Genomic DNA, 26,894 nt, shown 5'->3' with positions numbered 1-26,894 from the left:
GCTGCTCCCAAGTCCTGCATGGTGGACTTGGGCTAATCCAATGTGAGGTGGATGTGGTGTGTGTGAGCTAGGGACCACAGTGATGTGCATGCGTGCATTCTCCTTGTGCCATGATGAATGTGTGTGATTAACGTGAAAAGATGCGTTCCACGAGGCAACTCCTGACTGCTGTTCCCTCAGCAGACCGGGTAGCCTCGGTTAGGGGGGGACTGTCTGGTTCGGGGGTCAGGTCATCACATATGTCAATCTCCAGGCCCTTTAATGGCGTAGTTGTGTAGCATGCAACATGCACCGATGATCTGGCACACAAAGTTTGGGGAATACAACAGGGTCCCCCTGGAATCGGAAACAGGACTTCAGGAGGCCAAATGTGCGCTCCACCACTGCACGGGTACGTATGTGTGCATCATTGTATCTTCTCTTGCCTCTGGTTTGGGGATTCCGGTATGGAGTCAGGAGATGGGGCCCAAGTGCATAGGCCGAGTCAACTGGAAGGGAAAAGACAGGAGGATGTTAGTCGTGCGTTTGCCCCTTGTGATGTCTGCATCATGGGGTCGGACAGTCATGCCTGACTCCCATGTCACTCACCAACCAGCCAGCTGTCCCTGTACACGTTCTGTTCGAATTCTGTTGGGATGTTGCTTTGACGGTATATGTAGCTGTCGTGGCTGGCCCCTGGGTGTTTGGCACGGACGTGCCATATGAGGCATGGGCATCGGCTATCACCTGTACGTTGATGGAATGCCACTGCTTACGATTGCGGTATATGTCCTCTGTGGGGGGCCGTAGTGCCACATGTGTGCAATCAATGGCACCCACGGTGCGTGGGAATCCGGCAATTCTGTAGAAATCCTGCATTGCCTTCTGCCGCAGATGCTCATGGGTGGGTTTGATGATGTGGTGGGACATGCGTGTGAGGATTGCGGGGATAACCTGGTGCACGCATCTGCTCATGGTGGATTGTGACATCCCAGACACGACTCCACTTGTACGTTGAAAAGATCCACTTGCAAGGAAATGCAGTGTTGCCAGTACCTTGACCAGTGGCTGCAGTGCATGTGCGCGTTGTGTCTTGCTAGTGATGTCATCATGCAGGGCTGTGGCTAATTCCAGGATGGCATCAGGGCTGAATCTGAAAATGCGAAACACCTCCGAATCACCCATGCCAAAGACGTTCATGCGCGTTCGGTATATCCTCTCCCGTGCCCTCCTACGTGCCTGTGGACACATTAGTAGTGCTATGACCATGGCTGCCCCTGGCATGTTGGCATACGGATGTGTTGTCCTGCAAGTGGGGTTGCTCAGCTCTTCCGTAACGGTGCTTCAGCAGCTGCTCTCCAGCTGACGTGTGCACGGCTTTTGCTGAGTTACACCTGCTTTTTGATGGACTAACTTTAGCCCGGACGTACAACTTACGCGCACAGCTCGTAGCCTGCGTCGGGCGCATGTACATTCGTGAATCGACGTATCTACCTCATTTGCATATTTCAATAGCAAAACAATGGGAGCGCCAGATGCGTCCAGCGTAAATATGCGCCCACGCTGCGCCGGCGTAGGAAAGTTACGTCGGTCGGAAGAAGCCTATTTTCAGGCGTATCTAGTTCTGTGGGTACGGCGCAGAGATACGACGGCGCATATTTACACTTATGCGACGTATCTGTAGATATGTCGGCGTAAGTCTTTCTGAATCCGGGCCTATATTTCTAAAAACATCAACAATAATTTTTCTCTGCTTGCAATGTGGAAAAGAAAAAAAACATGGGAAATGTACATGTATCATGTATGACAACATTGTGCTTTTTTTTTTTGCCTTGACATACATTTTAACTGCTTGCCGATCGTACACTGTAGATATAAGCTGGCAAGGCGGCTCTCCTGCGCAGGATCACGTACCTAGTACGCAGGGGTCAAGTCCTGGGAAAAAAAGTGTGGGAACTCCCACCCAAGATCCACTTCCCCACCAAAAAAAAAGAAATGATACGCTCATATGCATAATTACTAAACCGCATGTTTGTCATTGTTCCCAGGAGACATTGCGGAGGTCTGCCGCAAGTTATCGCGGGATTTAGAAAGAACTTTAAGCAAGTTATTTCTAAATCCCGCGATAACTCGCGGCAGACCTCCGCAATGTCTCCTGGGAACAATGACAAAAGCTCCCAGGAGACATTGCGGCATCGAGGAAGTGACGGAATACCCGCACACTACCCGATAAATCCATATACAGGAAGCAGCCAGTAACATAAAGGATTACTAAGGTTCGCCTGCCCCTGACAGTGACTTGAGCTGGGCATCGCCGATTAGTGAAGGATTGGCTCGGGCGGCTCGGCTGCTCTTGTCCTGCAAAGGGAACTGCGTTCCTGCTGTGAAAAAAGTGCAGGAACTCCGTTCCCACGCGTTCCCGCAGGACTTGAGCCCTGCTAGTACGTGATCCTGCACTTTCGGGTTTTGGGGCACTGATTGGTGTAGACACCCGCCGATGCATCGGTAGACAGGGAGATAAACGGTCTGCCTATGTAAACAAGGCAGATTGCCGTTCTGTCACTACAGAGGACATGGATTCTGTGTTTTTTTCTAAGCAGAGGAATTGATCCATACCTTTTCCTAGTACAAGCATCTCCCCCACAGTAGTAAAGCACTGGTCAGGCACACATTTAACCCTTTGATCACCCCGGATGATGCCAGTGTCAATAGTATAGTGTCAGTGCATATTTTTTAGTACTGATCACTGTATAATGCCGCGTACACACCATCACTTTATGTGATGAAAAAAAAACAACATTTTTAACCACTAGCTGACGGCCGTACGACTTTGTACGGCCGCAGCGCGGCTCCCAATCTCTAACAGGCCGTCTTTTTACGGCCGCCCCTTTGCTCGTTCCCCGCGCGTGCTCCCGAGCGCGCAGCGGGGAACTGCTGTGCTGGCAGTGTCCCTTGGACACAGCCAGTCACAGATCGCCGTGAACGGCCAATCGGAGCGGCCGTTTCCTAGGCGATCTGTGCGGCCAATGAGAGATGATCTCATAGGTTTACATATGAGATCATCTCATTCCCAGCTCTCGCAGACAGCGGTGCTGTCAGGGGAGAGAGGAGACGGATCTGTGTCTCTTGTACATAGAGACATAGATCGGTCACCCCCCCCCCAGTCACCCCCCTTCCCCAACAGTTAGAACACTAATATTAGGGTACACATTTAACCCCTTCCTCACCCCCTAGTGTTAACCCCTTCCCTGCCAGTCACATTTATACAGTAATTAGTGCATATTTATAGCACTGATTGCAGTATAAATGTGAATGGCGCCAAAAATGTGTCAAAAGTGTCCGATGTGTCCGCCATAATGTCGCAGTCGCAATAAAAATCGCAGATCGCCGCCATTACTAGTAAAAAAAAAAATAATAAAAAAAAATAATTCTGTCCCTTATTTTGTAGGCGCTATAACTTTTGCACAAACCAGTCGCTTATTGCGATTTTTTTTTTTTTTTTACTAAAAATATGTAGAATACGTATCGGCCTAGACTGAGGATAAAAAAAAACTTTAAAAAAAAATTGAGCTATTTATTATAGCAACAAGTAAAACATTTATTTTTTTTTCAAAATTGTCGCTCTATTTTTGTTTATAGCGCAAAAAATAAAAACCGCAGAGGTGATCAAATACCACCAAAAGAAAGCTCTATTTGTGGGGAAAAAAGGACGTTAATTTTGTTTGGGAGCCACGTCGCACTACCGCGCAATTGTCAGTTAAAGCGACGCAGTGCCGAATCGCAAAAAGTCCTCTGGTCAGGAAGGGGGTTTAAAGGAACACTAAAGGCAAACTTTTTTTTTTTAAATAACAAACATGTTATACTTACCTCCACTGTGCAGCTCGTTTTGCACAGAGTGTCCCCTAACCCTGTCTTCTGGGGTCCCTCGGCGGCTGTCTCAAGCTCCTCCTCACAAAAGCTTTCCACCTTCATGCGAGCAAGCTCGCATGGTGGAAAGCTTTTGCGAACGTGCTCCCGTGATACTTGCCGCGTCATCCGCTGTGATTGACAGCAGCGCCAGCCAATGGCTGCGCTGCTATCAATGCGTCCAGCCTAGCCAATCAACGGCCAGGCTGGGAACCGAAGAGGATCACGGGGACGCGCGCAAGACTTTCGAGGGGTCAGGAAAGTAAAACGGGGGTTCGGGGGGGGGGGGTGGTACCGTCGGATGTTTTTTCACCTTAATGCATAGGATGCATTAAGGTAAAACATTTACCTTTACAACCCCTTTAAGAACAAGAAGGCCAAGACACATTTAACAGTTGTGTAAATGGAGGCTACCAAAAAAGTCTACACATCAGATATCAATAAGTTATACATTTTTACAATTGTGCTGCTATTGTACTGTTGCTTTTAAGTGATTGTAAACCTCCTCATTGGCTCAGATAGCAGCGTGGCACCATTAGCTCCCACTGTTGTCAATCAAAGTCAGTGAGCCAATGAGGAGAGAAAGTGAGTTTGGCAGGGCCACAGCTCTGTGTCTGAATGGACACACAGAGCAGTGACTTGGCTCAGGTGCCCCAAAGCGCAAGCTGCTTGCTGTGGAGGCACTCGACAGGAGGGGAGGGGCCAGGAGTACCGGAGAGGGACCTGAGAAGAGGAGGATCTGTGCAAAACCACTACACAAAGTGAGTAAGTATAACAGGGTTATTATTTTTAACGGAAAAAAAAACAAGACTTTAATCTAAATGGTATGGTGGCATTATTTAGGAATTCTCCAGGCAGATATAAAAAAATACAAAAAAAAGCACCTCTAAGTACCTGAATTGGAGTTGATTTCAGCCTCTTGCAATACCCAGTGGAATACTACTCAGAGAGAGGAAGGGGCAGCACTGGGAACCAATCAGACAAATTTACTGGGAAGGACCATCCTGAGAGGAAGAGAGCAGAGTTAGCAGAGGGGTGACCTCATCAGTATGTTACTTAACCTTTACTGTCCAATCACAGGCTAAGAGCAGGAAGGTGAAAAGTCTGTATTCTTTAAGGGGTTGTAAACCCCTGTGTTTTTTCAACTTAAAGCGGAGTTCCACCCAAAGATGGAACTTCCGCTTTTTGGAACCTTCCACCCCTCCGGTGTCACATTTGGCACCTTTCAGGGGGAGGGGGGTGCAGATACCTGTCTAAGACAGGTATTTGCACCCACTTCTGGGCATAGACTCCCGTGGGAGTCATGCCACTTCCCGTCCCACCCGCTGTCTTCTGGGAAACACACTGGTCCCAGGAGAGAGCGGGCACCAGTGAGGGTGCGTAGCGCTACTCGAGCATGCGCAGTAGGGAACTGGGCAGTGAAGACACAATGCTTCACTTCCTGATTCCCTCACCGAGGATGGAGGCAGGGGCAGCCCAGAGACGAGCGATTGCTCGGCCTCGGCTGCCGACATCGCAGGCGCGCTGGACAGGTAAGTGTCCATTTTTTTAAAAGTCAGCAGCTGCAGTATTTGTAGCCGCTGGCTTTTAAAATATTTTTTTTGAGTAGACCTCCGCTTTAATGCATCCTATGCACTAAGGTGGAAAAACTTCTGTCAGTCACCGGCCCTTCACTCCCCCCCCCCCCCCCACCGTTTTACTTAGCTGGGCCCTGAGTGCTCTTCCTCTATTTATCTTCCTCGATTGGCTCCCACTGCTGTCAATCGAATCCAATGGAGAGCGCTTCTCCTAGGGGGTTATCTGATATGGGGAGGAGCCGCTGGGAGACCCCAGAAGTCGAGGTTCGGCACCACTCTCTGTGCAAAACGTGCTGCACAGTCGACGTAAGTATGACATGATTGTTATTTAAAAAAAATAAAATAAAAAAAATAAGCTTTACAACCACTTTAACTGCATCAGAGATCATTTTGGTCACCAGGGTGGCAATGCTTTGAGGCAGGGCTGCATAAATCTTGGGACTGGATGGACAAAAATACACAATATTTGGCAGAAAAAAAACAGCTACATTGGCAAGATTTCATATCTGTATTTAACAGTTTGCCTGGAGTTTACCTTTAAAGCATACATACTACATAGCGCACATGCATGCAAAGCTATTTTCTGGTGGAAAGGAAAAATAAGGTCACTGACTCCAAATCAAATTTTCATTATGCAATGTTTCCACTGGACTGTCTTGAGAAATATCTTTATATACTTATAGCTGGATTCACGTAGGGCGGCATATGTTTCAGCCGGCGTAGCGTATCGTAGTTACGCTACGCCGCCGTAATTTAGAGAGGCAAGTGCTGTATTCAAAAAGCACTTGCGTCCTAAGTTACGGCGGCGTAGCGTAAATGTGCCGGCCTAAGCGCGCCTAATTCAAATGAGGAACAGGGGGGCGTGTTTTATGTTAATGAATCGTGACCCGACGTGATTGACATTTTTAACTAACAGGGCATGCGCCGTCCGTGGACATATCCCAGTGTGCATTGCTCCAAAGTACGCCGCAAGGACTTATTGGTTTCGACGTGAACGTAAATTACGTCCAGCCCCATTCACGGACGACTTACGCAAACAACGTCAAATTTTCAAAATTCGACGCGGGAACGACGTCCATACTTAACATTGTCTAGGCCAGCTTTTTGGTGGAATAACTTTACGCCTGAAAACGCCTTACGTAAACGGCGTATCTTTACTGCAACGGGCAAGCATACGTTCGTGAATAGGCGTATCTCGCTGATTTACGCATTCTAGGCGTAAATCAGCATTCACGCCCCTAGCGGCCCCTAGACAGCTAAGATACGACGGCGCAGGCCGTCGTATCTTGGCTAGATTTAAGTGTATCTCAACGGCTTAGATTCAGAGTTACAACGGCGTATCTACTGATACGCCGGCTTAACTCTTTCTGAATCTAGCTATTTATGTCTGCACGGGCACCAGTTTAAACCTACTGCCACCCCACAAAAATGAAGATCTCTTTTGTATTCTTATCACATTTCTGGTAAACCACAATATCAGATAATTTCATCCTTATCTTAGCAATGCAGACCAATGTCAATGACCATAATATCAGATTTAAATGTTATCTTCAGCCAAGGCTTTGTATTTAAACGTTGGAAAGGCTTAGATCTTTTGCCAGTTTTTACTACTCTACTCTACACTTTACCACTTTACTACTTGGCTTTTGGAATTTACAAATGAAGCAATTTAGAAATCAGATGAAAGGTTTAGCGCTGGAACATACTTTTTGATAGATAAAAAGTGCATTTTATATACTGCTATATGGATCAGGGACAGTTGGGAGCTATGCTATTGCAATTTTTCCCTAGTTTTCACTAAAAGAGGAAGTGAGAGAAAATCTCAACAGGAAAGTAGTAAAAAAATGCTGAAAGATCTACCGTCTACTCTAAAAAAAAACAAAAAGAAGTGTCTTGAAATAAACTTTAAGGGCCCATTCAGGTCTTTGCAGTATGTTGCATTGTGGTTACTTTGCATGGGCTGCCATAACACAACATGCATGTGTTAATGCAATGCACCAAAATGAATAGATCTGAAAGGGCCCTTAGGCCCGGATGCACACAAATGCGGCCGCGGTTCCCAGCATGGGGTCCGATGTGTCCTTGTTCACTGGTTCAGGTGCGAAACCCACATCCAATTTGCATATGTGTGAACCCAGTCTTAGGGTTTTCATATGAGAAGCTACAAAAATGGCAGTGGCATCAGGGCAAAGAGTGAATCTGGGGCCTAAAAAACCTGTGTGGACTGGAGCAGTCAAACACTCGCATGGGTCATGCCAGAGATCTGAACCATTTCCTCAATAGCTGTGTCAGTATGACCCTTGGGCAGATTATGAAGAAATAAATGCTGCGATACAAATAAAGTAAGTATAACTATATCCACCTAAGGCCATATACATACGGCTTAAAGACGGAAACGGTTAACATGATATGTTGTGGGTTTCTACAACACAGGTCTATTGGCATCTACTGTTCGTATGTGTTGGGGGGCCATTCTAAAGGAAGGACACTGCAAAGCATAAACTGCTGTGTGTTACATAACATATAGAGTATCCAAGGAAGTCTCTACATTAATATGTATTGTGACAGTGCTAGGCCCTGGCACTGGGTGAGTATAGGTAAAATTAACACAGGGTTCACCCTAATGCCGAGTGCGGGCCCTGGAGTGTTGTGACTAAGCAGAGAAAACTGGACATTCACTTTTCTCAGGGTATGCAAGCAAAGATCAGGGTTTGGAGTTTGGAGGCTTTAAAGAGATTTGGGTTGCTCAAAAATTTAAAGGGTTTGTAAAGGATTTTTTTTTATCTTAATAGCTTCCTATACCTTAATGCAGTGCTGTTTTCATGTCCTCATTATTAGTTTTTGCTCTCAAGTTGCTGTAATTCTTCTCTGATCTCCACACTTCCTGGTTGTCTGTTTCCTGATAACCACAGTACTGGGAGCTTTCTCTCTGTGGTCACTAACTTGAAGTTAGGTGTGATTACTGTGTGTCTAAAACTCCTCAGCACCAATCAGTTTCGTTTTCCAAACCTTCACTGCCCTGTATTGGCTCTGTGGCTCTGTACAGCACAGAGGCAGGAAACAACATGCAAAAACGAAACTAGAAACTGCAGGCACATTATATGATTGATTTTTATCTATTTTTAATCGTTTTTAAAAGGAATCAGTTAACTATTATGTCTCTATACCCTGTAAACAGTCATTTCAGCAAAAAATAAATGTTTTATTTACAACTCCTTTAAGTCTCAAATGGAGTCCAATTGAATCCAAGGATTGGCGACTCAAAAATTTGAGTTTCCAATCCTGTGTCCAGGACTTATTGGAGACCTGCAGAATGTCCGAAAGGTGCAGGTGTGCAACATCGTTATAAGTAAAGCCTGGCCATAGCTCAGGGACGGGGGTGTGCACCGTCTGGAGACAGTTATGTGCTCTCGTTTTGAGAGAGAAGAGGGGATCTACTAAGTAAACAATACTCCATGCTGGACAGATTCCTTGCCCACAGAACAGGAAAATTTGGAACAGCGAATCTGGGAGACTGAAATAGCTGAGGTGATTAGGCAAGTTCAGGAGACTGAGGGAGTCTGGTTTACGCAGATGTAGTTTGGCCTCCCTGCACAGGTGGCGCTGACAGCATCACTATGCAGGGAGAGTGGAGGACAGGAGGAGCTCACTTTCCTTCTAGGCCTTCGTAGGGGTCATCAGGTGAGCGGCTGTCCAAATGGACGTTGATGCCTCAAATTACATCACGGCCCTCTTTAGTGAGGGCAGTACTTACAATGCTTCTCCTTGTTGCATAACTGTCTACAAGCCCCCTCAACTGCCAGGTGCTGGGTCAAGTGTCGCTCTCTGTAAGGGCTGCATAGCTTCCACCTAGAGTACTCTGTTCTGTGTTGTTCATGTAATACAGTTTGTTGCAAACTTGGATCTCCGTGTGTCTTTCCTCCCTTCTGGGTATCCAATACTAGGCCATACTGACGTATGAACTTTACTTTTGTTTGTTCAATAAAAGCGGGCCGCTGTAGTGTCACAGTTTGCTGCCTATCGTAGAATTCTGCGGAAGTCACGTGGCGGCCAACTGCGCATGCGCGATGCGTTCCAAACGCAAGTGCGATGCGTTCCAATGGATTTACGACAGTACACACCAGTGAACCCGGCATTCAGGGAGACATGGATTTAGAGGAAAGTGGCCAGTCGGCCTCACGTTCTCACTTCGCTCGGACGGCTCGCTCCGCTCGCTCGGCCTCCTGGTTCTTTTTTTAACATCCTCCAATCCACGGGGATGTTAAGGAAAGAGCCTGGATGCCGACCGAGGTTTCACTGGTTTGTACTGTCGTGAATCCATTGGAACGCATCGCATTTGCGTTTGGAGCACATCACGCATGCGCAGTTGGCCGCCACGTGACTTCCGGAGCATTCTAGGATAGGCAGCAAACTGTGACAATACACCGCCAAGCCCTAAACCAGACTTCCTGACTTGCATGGACTCACTAAAACGAGTTTGATCACTCTATATCACAATAAGTGAAGTGACAAAAAACGGCTGATTTCCTATGTGCATCTAAACCAAATAGTTTGTCTTGTATAGAGAATAATATAATTCAACCCCCTGATGTGTCTTTATTTGGTGCTTCGTATAACCTTAGGGACCTTACCCTCTCTCTTTTCCCTGGTGACCATTGTTACCAAGGCAGAAAGTGTCATGAAAACAGATGTCACTGGAAAAGCAATGGAAGAGAACTCTTTTAATAGGGACACCTGTTCTAATGACTGTCTAAGGCTCGATTCACACTAACGTTTTTTGATGCATTTTGCAGAAATGCAGGGAATTTTTTTAACATGGGTTCCTATGGAACATGTTCACATCAATGCATTCTTGTGCCTCTGCGTTTTTGGAAAGGGTCAGGGACTTTTTTCCTGCAAAATGTAGCATTTTGCACGTAATAGACTTCAATGGACCCGCATCCAAAATGCAAATACCACGTTTTTACGGCGATTTTGCAGAGCCGCCCGCCGCATCCTTAACAACCAATGATTCATCAGCTGAATGCGGGCTTCCCCGCTGAATGTAAAAAAAAGAAAAAAGATTGTGGAAACATAGCGTGGGGTCCCCCACCCAGGTCCATACCAGACCCTTATCCGAGCATGCATGGATTAGAAAAATGGTGTGAGGTGTACACCAAAATCCATACCAGACCCTTATCCAAGCATGCAGCCCGGCAGGTTAGGAAAGGGACGAGCGAGTGAGCCCCCCCCCCCTGAACCATACCATTTTGTATGCCCTCAACATGGGGGAATGGGTACTTTGGGGCAGGGGGGCTCTGCGCCACCCACCCCAAAGCACCTTACCCCCATGTTGATCGGGACAAGGGCCTCTTCCCGACAACCCTTGCCCGGTGGTTGTCGGGGTCTGCGGGCGTGGGGGCTTATTGGAATCTGGAAGCCCCCTTTAATAAGGGGGCCCCCAGATCTCGGCCTCCGGTATTTGACAAGTCTTTTATTAAAAATATCTTCTTCGTCCCCACTTCTTATTCCGGTCTTCCTCTTCTCCATCTTCCTCCTCCGGTCGTCTCCTTCTCCAGCTTCTTCTTCCGCTCTTCTTCTTTCTCCTGTCTTCTTTGTCCAGTATTCTTCTTCCTATGCCGCCGCAGATCCTCTTCCGATGCTGTGTCCCTCAGATCTATCCGTGCTGATGTTAAGCATTTCTTAGATAACGATGGGGGTGTGGCCATCAGATGACGTGAACCGTATGGTTCAGGGGGGTCCCCAAGGGCCTGGTATGGGCCTGGGGGGAACCCCCACTCAGTTTTTTTTTCTCGATTTTTTTCTAGCCGCCATTTTTTTTTTTTTTTACATTCATCGGGAAGCCCACTGACAGCTGACAACTCATCCGTTATTAAGCATGCAGAGGCCGACTTCCCGACTACCTCCTTATCAACCAGCTATGACCGGTGTAAAAAAAATATGCAATTCGTGGCAAAATCACTGTAAAATCTGGGTCTTCTCATTTTGGTTTTTATACGCTTTAACCACTTCCAGACCGCCCGCCACCATTTTACGTCAGTAATTTGAAGAGGAGTACTGTTGTTATGGTAGCAGTTAGCTACCATAACCCTGGTATACTCTTAAAGAGTGGGTGGTCCGCTTCAAAATAAAAGTGGTCTCTGCGGCGGATTCACCGCAAGATCACTTTTATCGGCGGCGGGAGAGGGGTCCCCCTCCCGCCACTCTCCGGTGCCCTCTGCCGCTTATCGGAGCCACCGGCAGAGTCGAAGGCTTGACATGGAAACAAGGGGGGTATGGCCTCACCCGTCTCCATATAATTGCAGGGCAGAAGGGATGTCAAAACGTCACTTCCGCCCATAGCTCTTAAAGGGAAATTTTTTATTTTTTCAAATGACATTACATTTTTATTTATTTGTATTGCATTTTAGTGTAATAATGAGATCTGAGTTCTTTTTGACCCCCCGTATCTCATATTTAAGAGGTTCCTGTCTTCCTGTTTTTCTATTAGTGATGTTTACATTCCTTGTAATAGGAATAAAAGTGATTTTTTTTTTTTAAAAGAACAGTGTAAAAATGAAAAATAAAAGGTAAAATAAATAATAAAAAAATACATTTTAAAACGCACCCCGTCCCGCCGAGCTCGCATGCAGAAACAAATGTATACATTAGTAGCGCCTACATATGAAAACGGTGTTCAAACCACATATTTGAGGTATAGCCGCAATCATTAGAGCGAGAGAAATAATTGTAGCCCAAGACCTTCTCTGTATCTCAAAGGTTGCATACCTGTAGAAGAGATTTTTAAGGGTAAAAGTTTGTCGCCATTCCACAGCGGGCGCAACTTTGAAGCGCTACACGTTGGGTATCAATTAACTTGTCGTATCATCATCTTTCACAATATAAAAATAATTGAGCTAACTTTACTGTTGTCTAATTTTTTATTTAAAAAAGGGAATTTTTTCCAAAAAAAGTGTGCTTGTAGGACCTCTGCGCAAATACGGTGTGACAAAGTGTTGCAACGACCGCCATTCTATACTCTAGGGTGTTAGAAAAAATATATATATAATGTTTGGGGTTTCTAAGTCATTTTCTAGCAAAAAAAAAAAAACGACTTTAACTTGTAAACACCAATAGCTAGATTCAGTAAGAGTTAGGTCGGCGTATCAGTAGATACGCCGACCTAACTCAGAATCTGCGCCGACCTAGGTTTAAGTGTATTCCCAAACAGAGATCCACTTAAACCTATGTAAGATACGACGGCTTGCGCCGTCCTATCTTAGGGTGCAATATTTTGGCTGGCCGCTAGGTGGCGCTTCCATTGCGGTCGGCGTAGAATATATAAATCACTAGATACGCCTATTCACGAACGTACGCCCGGCCGACGCAGTACAGATACGCCGTTTACGTAACGCATTAGCAGGCCTAAAGTTATTCCATCAAATAGATGGAATAGTAATGTTAAAGTATGGCCGCCGTTCCCACGTCAAAATTCGAAAATTTTACGTTGTTTGCGTAAGTCGTCCGTGAATAGGGATTTATGTCGTTTACGTCCACGTCGAAAATCAATAGGCCCGTGCGGCGGACTTAGCCGCAATGCACACTGGGAAATGTAGGCGCCCGGCACATGGGCAGTTAAAAAAAAACATCAATCACGTCAGGTAAAGCACCATTAACATAAAACACGACCCTTCAACTAAATATGAATTAGGCACCATTACGCTCGCCCGCTTTAGGCTACGCCGCCGTAAATTAGCAGGCAAGTACTTTGAGAATCATGTACTTGCCTCGCTAACTTACGGCGGCGTAGCCTAAACACGCTAAGCTACGCCGCCGCAAAGTTAGGACACCCTACGTGAATCTAGCTACAAATCTCAAAAAGAGGCTTGGTGCTTAAAGGAGAAGTCCAACCTGAGCTTTTTAGGCTGGGCTCCTCCTCTGGGTCACAGGAGTGCAATTCTTTTAGCACTCCTGTGACCTGTTTTCAGCAGAGAGCAGTCTGAAGTCCGCTCCCTGCTGAATTCACTGCCATCAGTCGGGGAAGCGCGTCATCACGACTTCCAAGTCGGGATTCGCCAGCTGCCCTGATTGATGGCAGTCTCAGCGAGCCGCTGAGACAGGCTCTCCTCGCCCCTCCACTGCTCAACGCTCCAATGTCAGCATCGCTCTGCTCGGGGAGGAGTGAGAACTGAGCCATCGGCGGTGTTTGGTGGCTCAGTTCTCAGTGCAGAGATGCCGGGTGACAGCTGCAGCATTAGTCTGATGCTGCATCCACTGAGGTAAGTATGAATAATAAAAAAAAAATTCTCTTTTAAGTGGTTAAATATCAGATCTTGCTAAAAGCATCCATTTGGTTTTGCAGGTTTTTTTTTTTTAGTTATTCCCTCGAGGCGAATTGTAAATAAAGTTTATTTTAAAGTGCAGCAAGTGTTCTATTTATTGCTTTCTTACATACAGCATGTTGGGGAGTGTCTTCCATGTAAAGATGGACACATTACGCTTGGTTCATAGCTGGTGTGAAACATAATAAATTATGTAGGAGGAAGTTCGCAGGAATCCTGTTACAAACACTATACTTTCTCACAGTATCAATTTAACCCTCTATGTTTTCAGCTATGATAAAAGTCAAACTATAATGATTTTATTTCACACTTAGTATGAGTTAATGAGTTCTTAAACAGAGTTTTTATTCATTTTGTGTATACTATTATACAACCTCAATTCCAAAAAAGTTGGGACATTGTGTAAACTCTGCATAAAAACAGAATGCACTGATTTGCAAATCTCATAAACCCTTTTTCAAATATTGGTGAACCCATATTTTTTTGTTTTAGATTTTTATTGGTTTTTAGCATGGGTTAACTGCTTTGCCGACCGTATACTGTGTGTATATATACAAAGGCAAGGTGGCTCTGCTGTGCTGGATCACGTACCTACTACTAATTTATCAATATACGCTTATTGGGATTTTTTTTATCAAAAACATATAGCAAAATACATATTAGCCTAAATTAATAAACAAATTGGATTTTTTACATTTTTTTATTGGATATGTTTTATAGCAAAAAGTAAAAAACATTTAGGTAGATTCATGTAGATAGGCCTATCTTTAAGGCGGCCTAGCCTAGCCTGTTTAGGCTACACCGCCGTAAATTAGTTAGGCTAGTAGTGATTTTCAAACCACTTACCTGCTAATCTACGGCGGCGTAGCCTCAAACGAGCGGGCGTAAGGGCGCCTAATTCTGACTTAATGACTTGGAGGGGGGCGTGTTGTATGGAAATGAGGCTTGACCTCAAGTTTTTTGACGTTTTTTGACACTGCGCATGCGCCGGGCGACTACATTTCCCAGTGCGCATTGCGGCTAAGTACGCCGTACGGGCCTATTGATTTTGACGTGGACGTAAACAACGTAAATTCAGATTTGCAGACGACTTACGCAAAATTGTTGGTCTGTTTTTGTTTATAGCTCAAATAATAATAATAATAATAATAATAATAAAAAAAAACTGCAGAGGTGATCAAATACCACCAGCAGAAAGCTTGATTTGTCAGCATATGCCTAGGTCATTGGAGGACAGGCAGGCTGTGCTCCTAGCACAGCTAAAAATCTGACCCAACTGGGATTGATATGTTCCCATGCCTAGCATGGTCAGCTTGAGAAAAAAAAGCAGGGGGACTGGCATTATCACCAGGAATTTCACACAAAGAAAGAAAAACAAAAAGGAACAGGTTAACTTTTAACTTAACAACGTGTTACAGCAGACACATAACAGAAATATGAAATTTAGCTGTAACAAACACTTAGATGGAAGACGATATAGCAAATGCATTTCTGTGGCATACCAGCTAGCTTTATCGTCTGACCACTGAGAAATAAACATTTTGATGGATCTACTTTTGATTGGTGGCAATCTCATCCTTCTGTATGTTCTTCAGTAATTGACACAAGGCAGCCCCAAAAACTGGAAATGTGTTTTCATTCATATTTAGGTCCTGCGCCCCACCAACACGTTCTTCAAAATCTGAAGGTTTTCATTATTCCCTTACAGCTTTCAGAGTTTGTTAAAGACCCCCCCATACCATATCATTCTGAAAGCATAGGACCAGTAGAAAAAAAGAAGGTGCTACTGATTTTTAAGGCCCCACGATATTTGCGCAATTTACCAAAGCAATATTTTGCTCTTGCTTATTCATGGGATTGCAAATCCCATGAATAAGTCTGATGATGAAACATTTTCGGGGGAGTGGCTGTGCGGCAATCATCATCACGGACGTGTGATACTGAATGAAGAAGTGATGATCTGATAGTCCAATCTGACACTGCGGAGTGGGTGAGATAGAAAAACCGAGCATTTACTTTGGGTCCGCCGTGACCGCAGTGCACCATTGCAACATTAGTCAAAGATTTGCTGTGATTTTATATCTTGCTGGCTTTTTAAAGTTTGGAATGCGAGTGCATAGGTTGAAGTTTTTCTTTGTGTTTTTAAATAAACTGGCTTGACTTTATTACACTATTGGAACAACCTTTTGGGCCAGATTCAGGTAACACTTACGCCGTCGTATGTGTAGATACGACGCGTAAGTGCACAGATGCGCCGTCGTATCTATGCGCCTGATTCTTAATACAAGATACGCCTAAAATTTGGCTTCATCCGACCGACGTAAGTTTCCTACGCTGTCGGAGCCTGGGCGCATATTTACGCTGGCCGCAAGGGGCGCTTCCATTGATTTACGCGTTGAATATGCAAATGACCGAGATACGCCGATTCACTAACTTACTTGCGCCCGTCGCAGTAGTATACACCATTAAGGTAAGGCGTACGTCCGGCGTAAAGTTATTCCACCTATAGGAGGCGCATCCCATGCAAAGGTATGGACGACGGAACAGCCTCGTATTTTACGTTGTTTACGTAGTAGTACCTGAATGGGGCTGGGCGTAGGTTACGTTAATGTCGCAGGCATTGAGCCGTCTTATCTTAGGGACTATGTTCGACGTGATTCTGAGCATGGGCGCGCATGCGCCGTTCGTTCGGACCATCATTTGCATGGGGTCACGGTTCATTTAAATGAATCACGCCCACCGTCCACCTATTTTGAATTAGGCGGCTTACGCCGAATGATTTACGTTACGCTGGCGCAACATAGGGAGCGAGTGCTTTGTGAATACTCTACTTGCCTCTCTGGGATATGTCGGCGTAGCACATATGAGATGCGTTACGCCGGAACAAAGATGCGCCGATCTACCTGAATCTGGCCCTTGTTCGGTCATCTGTACAGACTCACCGGACATGTCCGCTCGGCCGCCATCCCTCACATGCGTCGAAGTGATTCGACGCATGCGTGGAAGCATTGACCTTCCAGGGCCGCGCACGTCGCCGCGTAATCGTCGCGGCCACGTCACCGCGTATAGTGTACGCGCGGATTTCTGTCTGATGGTGTGTACAACCATCAGACAGAAATCTCCGGGCGGACATGTCCGCTGAAAACGGTCCGGCGGACCGATTTCAGCAGACAGTCCGTCCGTGTGTACGAGGCCTAAGAGTGTTTCATATATTTATAGTTTAGGTCTGGTACACTATAATTTAAGTGTTCTTGTATACATAGCGCCACTATTTACCTCACTTTACAATATTAATATTCACTGTTGTTAAAGGTTAAATACTGTACACATTTCATATTAATTTAAGCAGCAGCTCAGCTAGATGTCAAACTCCTTGGCGCAGTGGTGGTAATTGTAGGGTGGGCGATTTATTACCAACAGTTTTTTTGTGTCCAATAGGATTGCCTGTCCTTTCGGGACTCAGGACCCGCTTCCTGATTGGCCGGGTGGAGGATTAGTGTAAGAATAGCAAATATTCACTTGCTATTGTCATACAACTGGGTGGCCCTGAGCCCACCCTTTTTTGAAGGCTAGTAGAGCCTCTGGCTCTAAACGCGTGCTTACCCCCCCCTCATTGCAATCCATGCATGTAGATTAGGGGGCCAGACACATGGATAGGGAGGGTCGCACCTGTGCACCCCTAATGGACAGGCTACCACTGGTCCTATACCTACATACTTTTGCTGATAGGTGTCCCTTGTTCCCATATCATAAAGTTGGGAAGTATGAAGGTAGTGTGTTATCCAGAAGGGTACATGCAATCCAGCTGCTGGGTCACCTTCTGTTTTGGGTTACCCTGTGTCAAGTGTGCTCTAAAGGTAACTTGCACCTAGAGAGATATGTAAGCTGTCATTGATGACCTCTCTCGGAACAAATATAAAGATCGTGCATCAGTTACTAATACCAGAAACAGCCAGGCTACTGGAGTTTTTCACCTGAGGCAGCCTACATTTTTTTTAAGCACATGTATCATTTAACATGACCCCTTCAGGAGGTGGGGAAAAAAATGAGCATTAATAGCCTGCAGTTGTATTACCTGTTTGGTGGCTGGTGTTCTGAGCTTCCTTGCAAAGTCCCCAGTGCCCTGAATGAACAATATCTCTATAAACATGATTGATGGCATTTTAAAATAATCACATACAAGACTATACAGAGCAATATGTAAAAAAGAGGGGGGAACGGTCAGGGAAGGGAATGGACGCAATTGATCCACTATTATATATAGGAGATAGTATTTATTACCTATATTGATCGTGTAGTGTACCCAAGTGGGTTGTGTTGCTGTAATCTGAACTATTATCACAAAAAATGTCAGGTGGGAAAAGAGAAAAAGGAAAAAGGAAAAAAGGGGGGAGGGAGAGGGAAAGGGGGGGGGGAGGGAGGAAGGGATTGGATTTAGAGAGGAAGAAAAAAGAAAAGGTAGAAAATCAGCCAGTTGGCTTAAAGAGGATTACTTTTAGCAACACTGTTATGATCAGTAGGAGGAGACAATGATACGTTTAAATTATTTATTAGTATCAAAATTGTTTAAGGCATTAAAGGTAACAAGTATTATAAAAGTACTATGTATCAATGGTGGCCAAAAAATTGTTCATGGCTACCTTCAAAGGAAAAATACAAGAAACATGCGCAATAAATAAGGACAGGACATAGACAAACATTTAACAATTAACGTGATCCGGACACGTTCTGTTCAGACCGATCATGTATCGACACTCTGAAAAAATATTATAATAAATTGGATGCAAAAGTATAATAACAATAAAGTACATACGGACAAGTATAGTCCCTAGACTGTTTGCATCTAACCAATGGGGTGTCGATAAAAATGAAGGGGCTGAACATGGGCTAGGAGGGGGAGGGAAGAGGAGGGGATGGTTATTCCTGGATTGTTAGTAATGGGACTATATATTAGTAGTAGATAGACTTGAGCACCTATTAGTAGTTAGTCCTGAGGTTGTTCAAGAGTCACAAAAGAATCCCAGCGTTTTAAGGGAAAAACCAATTAATGCTGATCTCTGATCATTTAATTGTTCAGGGTGGTACGGGTGGCTTACTTTATATGAGCAAGTGTTTCGCTGTTGCTTCAGGGCAAAGTATGGCTGTACAGTATATAGTAACAGACTGTATCAGGGTGTACCAGCAGTGAGTGTAAACATATTTCAGACAATGTATGTGCTGAAACTAAACACCAAGTCCAGTGTAAAAAGTCAGTATGAATTGGATTGTATAGCAAGTCATCCCAATTAAGGGAAGGTCAATACTTTACCAGACCGTAGTGGGTAGAGTGTATGGAACGAGTCCGTCTTAGTGCTGCTGTTTGTAGTATGGACCGCACAGCTGAGATGGCTCTTTACAGCTTCCCCTGTTATGGTCGGTACTATGCTGGAATGTGTTGGTCAGCTGGGACGTATTTGTCTTCGTATCCCTTGCAGTGGTATTTCCTCTTTACTGCCGGCTCATATACACAAGTGCTGCCTGCATTGCAGCCCGTGGCCTGTGCTGTGATCAGCGCGATCAGCGTGATCCATTCGTGTCAGGGCGATAGACGCCTCCGATCCTCCGTCCTCCGACTCCAAGCTTCCGGGGTCAGGCGATCACGCTACTAGGTGACGTCAACGCGTTTCGCCAGGCACGTTGGCGTAGCTTCGTCTTGGACGTATTGGGCTTAGACAGCGGTATGAGATTTTATACTAGAGGCTGTCCGTGCCCGTCACCAATTAGAAAAGAAACGAAAGTGTTGTTGTCCTGTTGCGGACATAGTAGACATGGTTCAAGTATAGTTCAAATAACTTGTTTTTGTTAGAACATTACTGTGCGATATGGATGTATAGTTATATTTCTTGTTAACTCATACAAGAAACAGCTCATTATTGGTTTTCATAAATATAGAGGCTATCGTCCATATGTATACTTATAGTTCTGAAGAAATCCACTTTTCAATATTTTTCACATCTTCTGGATGATGGGGAGATTAAAAAGAAGGGGAGGGATGGGAAAGGATACATATAAGGACGAACTAAGTAGGTGACAGATAAATAAAAATAAAAAATAATAAATAAAGATAAAAATAAATAAATAAGAAAATACAAGAATTAGAAAGGGGGAAAAATCATCCATTGGATGTGAAATTATATATGGCTTGATTGTAATTTTTGTTCTACAGTAAAGTCCAAAATAAGTATAAATTCGGCAAAATGCCTGTAGTTGGGCTTATATGTAGAATTGGGAAGGGGGGAAAGGGAAGGGAGGGAGGGAAAGGGAAGGGATATGATAGATGAGAGAGTCAGGAGTCCATTAGTATTTTGATAATTTAGGAGGGGAGGGGAGGAGGGGGGAGGGGGGGGGGGTTAGGAGTGTATTATAGCATAAGTGTAAGAGAGGATTTCTAATGGCAAGGATATTGTAAGACCAATGTAGCTGGTCATACAGGGTACCTATCAGAGTCTATAAATCAGGGGTCCAAAAAGACCTGCAGGTTGAGTTCCGTGTTTAAACCCACGGGTGTTAAAGATTTCAAATGATACACCCACCATTTTTCTTTCTGCAGTAAGACTCTATCAAAATCACCCCGACGTTTTGGAAGTTTAAGTGCATAGATGCCTTTGACCGTCAGGCCTTCCGAGCATCTATTGTGGCATAATGCGAAGTGCTTGGCGAGGGGTTTTTCAGGTTCTTTGACTTTTTCATTTATCTCTCTAAGATGTTCGCCCAGACGTATTTTTAGCGCTCGTTTAGTTTTCCCCACATAAATTTTGGGACACGGACATGTAATAATATAGATGACTCGGGTTGTGGAGCAGTTTATTAGACTCCTTATTTCATAGGATCCCTCACCGTGAGCATCAGCGAAACTTGAAGTTCTTTCAACATAAGGGCAAACCTGGCATTTGTTACAAGGAAACATGCCAAGTGTCCTTGGATAATGTGATAACCAAGTGGTTTCCGGTTCCTTTGTGAATTCAGAACGTATCAAGGTATCGCCGATGCTCCTGGATCTGCGGGCGACTAATTTTGTATTTTGTAATTTTGTAAAGTATGTACTTTATTGTTATTATACTTTTGCATCCAATTTATTATAATATTTTTTCAGAGTGTCGATACATGATCGGTCTGAACAGAACGTGTCCGGATCACGTTAATTGTTAAATGTTTGTCTATGTCCTGTCCTTATTTATTGCGCATGTTTCTTGTATTTTTCCTTTGAAGGTAGCCATGAACAATTTTTTGGCCACCATTGATACATAGTACTTTTATAATACTTGTTACCTTTAATGCCTTAAACAATTTTGATACTAATAAATAATTTAAACGTATCATTGTCTCCTCCTACTGATCATAACAGTGTTGCTAAAAGTAATCCTCTTTAAGCCAACTGGCTGATTTTCTACCTTTTCTTTTTTCTTCCTCTCTAAATCCAATCCCTTCCTCCCTCCCCCCCCCCTTTCCCTCTCCCTCCCCCCTTTTTTCCTTTTTCTCTTTTCCCACCTGACATTTTTTGTGATATACAGAGCAATACACTAAAGTCAAGCAGTAAAAATAAAGCAGAGTGATTTTATGGATTGCAGTCTTGTAGTTGCTCACAAGAGGGCAACACGAGTATTGAGCACAGACCGAAAAAAGCAAAAACGCCTAAGAAACAGCCATATAAAGCCTAGACTTATTACTGTAGCTTTGACAAGTGAAGCTCTAAAAAAACACCCTTGCTGAATACTTAACCACTTCAGCCCCAGGACAATTTACCCCCTTTCTGACCGGGCCATTTTTTGCAATACGGCACTGCGTCGCTTTAACTGACAATTGCGTGGTCGTGCAACGCTGTACCCAAACAAAATTTACGTCTTTTTCCCCCCCACAAATAGAGCTTTCTTTTGGTGGTATTTGATCACTTCTGCCTTTTTTTTTGCGCTATAAACAAAAAAACAGAAACAATTTCGAAAAAAAACCCACGATGGCCCATATTCTCGTATATGGGCGTAAAACTGTGCGGGCGTAACGTATCTGGTTTACGTTACGCCACCGCAAGTTTTACAGGCAAGTGCTTTATTCACAAAGAACTTGCCTGTAAAGTTGCGGCGTCGTAGCGTAAATCACCCGACGCAAGCCCGCCTAATTCAAATTAGCCGGGTAGGGGGCGTGGAGCATTTAATTTAGGCGCGTTCCCGCGCCGAACGTACTGCGCATGCGCCGTCTGGAAAATATCCCAGGGTGCATTGCTCCAAATGACGTCGCAAGGACGTCATTGGTTTCGACGTGAACGTAAATGGCGTCCAGCCCCATTCACGGACGACTTACGCAAACTATGTAAATTTTTAAATTTCGACGCGGGAACGACGGCCATACTTAACATTGGTTGCCCCTCATATAGCAGGGGCAACTTTACGCGGTGCAAATCTAACGTAAATGTCGTAACTTCACTGCGTCGACCGCGCGTACGTTCGGGAATTCGCGTATTTTGCTAATTAGCATACTCGACGGGGAAAACTACGGAGGCGACACCTAGCGGCAAAAAAAAAAATTGCATTTAAGATCCGACAGCGTAAGAGCCTTATGCCTGTCGGATCTAATGGTTATCTATGCGTAACTGATTCTAAGAATCAGTCGCATGGATACGACGGCCCAGATTAGGACTTACGACGGCGTACATTGCGTTGCGCCGTCGTAAGCCCTTTGAGAATCTGGGCCAATATTTTTAACTTTTTGCTATAATAATGTAGCGCCCTGCTCCCAAATGACTGGACGCTATGTTAAATTTAGTGGGTGTCTGAGCCGATAATGTGGCTCAGACTACATGATTTGTACCAAATTAGCCTCTGTCCTGGCAGAAGCTGTGCCTGATAGCATTTTCCCACTGTTGCCTGTAGGCGGCGATACCCCCACAGGCCAGTGTTGGAACACGGGCAAGCCATAGATCATTTGGTATCTTTCCTCGGAAACAGCCCAGTGGGAGTGGTGCCCTGCTGTGCATGCCGGGAAGGGATACTTAAGAGGCAGACGCCATGTTTTGGGGTCTTTCGCCTCGTGGCCCTCCTGGCACGAGGTATGTGTTGTGTGACTTCCAGCCCCCGGACCACGTTGGCCCGAGGCTGCATCTCTACTACTAGGCCCAGTTATGCTGATGGGGGGGATCCCAAGCTATCCATCTAAGTGAAGGAAGCTACGCTTAATGAAGGAAACCAGGGGAGGACCTGCCCTGGAGGAGACCAAGCGGAAGGCTTATGTCTCAGGATAGGCCTGGTGACCTTATTATGGAGGGATCCACAAATCAAGTTGTCCTACAGTTCGCCGGGTTGGCTGAAAGGCTCTTTAACTGTACAGCTGGGAGTTTGGGTATTACATCCTGTGGCAGAGGTTTGTGCATCATGCCAGGTGAGAGGGGCCTATCCGGGTAAGCAATACCCACTCAGGAGGGAGTGGTGAATGACTTAGAAGTTTAGGGGTTTTTGCCCCGTGATCTGTACCGTGTAACTGAACCTTCCTTTCCCCTTCAACCTTCTAACTTCTTCACGTTTTGAGCAAAAGAATAAAACCTGACAGTTAGAGGTTTAACATCTTGTGTGGACATTGGAGTTCTTTTAGACGTTCTTCCCCTAGACGACAAGTGTTGAGGTAACATGCAGGCCCAAAACTAACCAGCAGCTCCTACGGGGGTAGTGCTACAATAAATATCCCAAATTTAAAAAGTATCAGGTATGTCTAAGGGTGGCTTCTACACACAGAAGGCCATTTATACTGTGGCAGGGTGGCCCTGCTGGGCGAAATCACGTACCTGCAAGTGACTTTTTGCACAGGGTCTGGGGCGCATGCGCTGCCATCGACTCTCTCAGGCTGTGATAGGACACAGTGGGAGCCAATGGGCTGGTTTGGCAGAAGTGAGGAGAGGCAGAACGATGGTCTGCCATCCTGCTAGAGGGGAAAATGGAGAACTTGTGGTTCTGCTAAGCATAAATACAGATCTCTGTTTTCCCCCAGTCAGTTCCCCCAGGTTACACCTCTGTGCTGCTACCTCTGTGGATTTGCCATTCCAACCAGGAATTTTCATGATGATGTGTTTGGGTATGATTTTCGTACTGTGTGATGATTATGTCTCTGTTGACCATTTTGTGCAGACGATTAACATTGATATGTATAGTTTGTTTAATATGATTTTGTATTTTATTGTACAGTGTGACCCTGGTCTGGATACCAGACCCTGACGAAGGGACAAACAGCGTCCCAAAACACGCAAGACCCTCTGGACCTCCTTGTGGGCATCTACGTATTTTTACATCATTTTATGTTTTTAATTTTGTATATTTTGCATATTTTGTTAATAAATTTTCATTCATATAATAACTTACTTTGCGCCCAGAGGCGGACCCTTAACCTAACGGTCACCTGGTCAGGGGGGGGGGGGGGGGGGGGAGTTACAATATTCTCCTGGATGGTTGAAAATTCAAGTATATTTAGGGAAATAAAAATGCTCTGCAAAGGAGCAGAATGCCTGATGCGGGGTACAGTCAATTTGTAGTAAGATGGAGAGGGGAGAAATACATTATACAAGGGAAGGTCAGGAGGTGTAGTATGAAACGGAGAAGGCAAAACGCATGACACAGGGAACAGTCAGGAGGTAGAATGGAAAAAAGGGGGTAGAATGCATGACACAGGGGACAGTCAGGGTGTAGTGGGGGAAGGAAGGGGGGTTAAATAATGATACAAGGGGCAACCAACATGTAGTATGGAAAGGAGGGGGATGAATACATGATACAAGAAAAGGTCAGGGTGTAGTAGGGAAGGGAGGGGTGTATAAAAGATAATACAGGGGACAGACAGGGTGTAGTACGGAGGGGGGGGGGGGGTAGAATACATGATACAGGAGGCAGTTAGTATGTATGTAGCAGGGAGGAGAAGGAATACACAATACAGGGGACAGTGAATGTGTAATATGGAGGGGAGGAGGCAAAATACATGTTACAGGGAACAACCAGAGAGTGAGGGGCATAATGCAAGATACAGGAAAGGATGTAGTATTGAGGGAAGGGGGATAATACATGATACAAGTGTAGCAGGGAATATTAGGTGTAGAGAATAGATAATACAGGGGACAGTCAGGGTGTAGTAGAGAGGGGGGCACAGATAATACAAGGGACAGTCAGGGCATAGTAGGGAGAGGAGGGTTGTAATAAATGATAGAGGGGACACTCTGGGCGTAGTAAGGAGAGGAGGGGTGTAAAAGATGATATAGGGGACACTCTGGGTATAGTAGGGAGGGGAGAGGGGGCACAGATAATACAAGGGACAGTCAGGGTGTAATAAATGATAGAGGGGACACTCTGGGCATAGTAAGGAGAGGAAGGGTTTTAAAAGATGATATAGGGGGGGACACTCTGGGTGTAGTAGGGAGGGTTGTAATAGATGATAGAGGGGACACTATGGGTGTAGTAGGGAGGGGTGTAATAGATGATAGAAGGGACCCTCTGGGTATAGTAGGGAGGGGTGGGGTGTAATAGATGATAGAGAGGACACTCTGGATGTAGTAGGGAGGGGAGGGGTGTAAAAGATGATATAGGGGACACTCTGGGTATAGTAGGGAGGGGAGAGGGGGCACAGATAATACAAGGGACAGTCAGGGTGTAGTAGGGAGGGGAGGGGTGTAATAAATGATAGAGGGGACACTCTGGGCATAGTAAGGAGAGGAAGGGTTTTAAAAGATGATATAGGGGGGGACACTCTGGGTGTAGTAGGGAGGGTTGTAATAGATGATAGAGGGGACACTATGGGTGTAGTAGGGAGGGGTGTAATAGATGATAGAAGGGACCCTCTGGGTATAGTAGGGAGGGGTGGGGTGTAATAGATGATAGAGAGGACACTCTGGATGTAGTAGGGAGGGGAGGGGTGTAATTGATGATAGAACGGAGACTCTGGGTATAGTAGGGAGAGGATGGGTGTAATAGATGATAGAGGGGACACTATGGGTGTAGTAGGGAGGGGTGCAATAGATGATAGGGAGGACACTCTGGGTGTACTAGGGAGGGGGGGGGGTGTAATAGATGGTATAGGGGACACTCTGGGTGTAGTAAGGAGGGGAGGGGGTGTAATAGATGATACAGGGGGTTCTCTGGGTGTAGTAGGAAGGGATGTAATAGATGATAGAAGGGACTCTCTGGGTGTAGTAAGGAGGGGAGGGGTGTAATAGATGATATAAGGGACACTCTGTGTGTAGTAAGGAGGTGAGGGGTATAATAGATGATAGAGGGGACACTCTGGGCCAGATTCACGTAGCGCAGCGGATCTAATAGATCCGCTCGTTCTACGTGAATTAAGATCCGCTCCCGCAAGTTTAGGAGGCAAGTGGCTAATTCACAAACCACTTACCTCCAAACTTGCGACGGCGGATCCTAAATCCCCCAGCGGAATTCAAATTCCGCGGCTAGGGGAGTGTCATATTTAAATCAGGCGCGCTCCCGCGCCGATTTAAATACGCATGCGTCGTCCGGGGAATTTCCCGGCGTGCATTGCTCCCACTGACGTCAATAGGACGTCAGTGGTTGCGACGGGAGCTAGACTTGCGACGCGCGTGTTCGTGAATCGGCGTACGCAAACGACGTAGGAAATTTCAAACTCGACGCGGGAACGACGGCTATACTTAACAATACTTACCCCTGCTTTTAGCAGGGGTAAGTATACGACGGGTACCGCGCTACGGAAACGACGTAAGAACACTGCGTCGGGTCCGCGTACGGTCGTGAATTTCGCGTATCTCGCTGATTTACATATTATTCAGTGTAAATCAGCGGGAACGCCCCCGGCGCCATTTTTAATTCAAAAAAAAGATCCGACAGTGTAACACAGTGTAACACTGTCGGATCTCAGCCCTATCTATGCGTAACTGGTTCTATGAATCAGGCGCATAGATAGGACCTGAAAAAAGCTGAGATACGATGGTGTATCTGAGATACACCGTCGTATCTGCTTCGTGAATCTGGCCCTCTGTGTGTAGTAAGGAGGTGAGGGGTATAATAGATGATAGAGGGGACACTCTGGATGTAGTGGGGAGGGGGTGCAATAGGTGGTACAGGGGGTTCTCTGGGTT

The sequence above is a fragment of the Rana temporaria genome, chromosome 7, assembly GCF_905171775.1.
Source record: "Rana temporaria chromosome 7, aRanTem1.1, whole genome shotgun sequence".
NCBI lineage: Eukaryota > Metazoa > Chordata > Amphibia > Anura > Ranidae > Rana > Rana temporaria.
The sequence above is the reverse complement of the archived record's forward strand: the minus strand, read 5'-3'. Positions refer to the sequence as shown.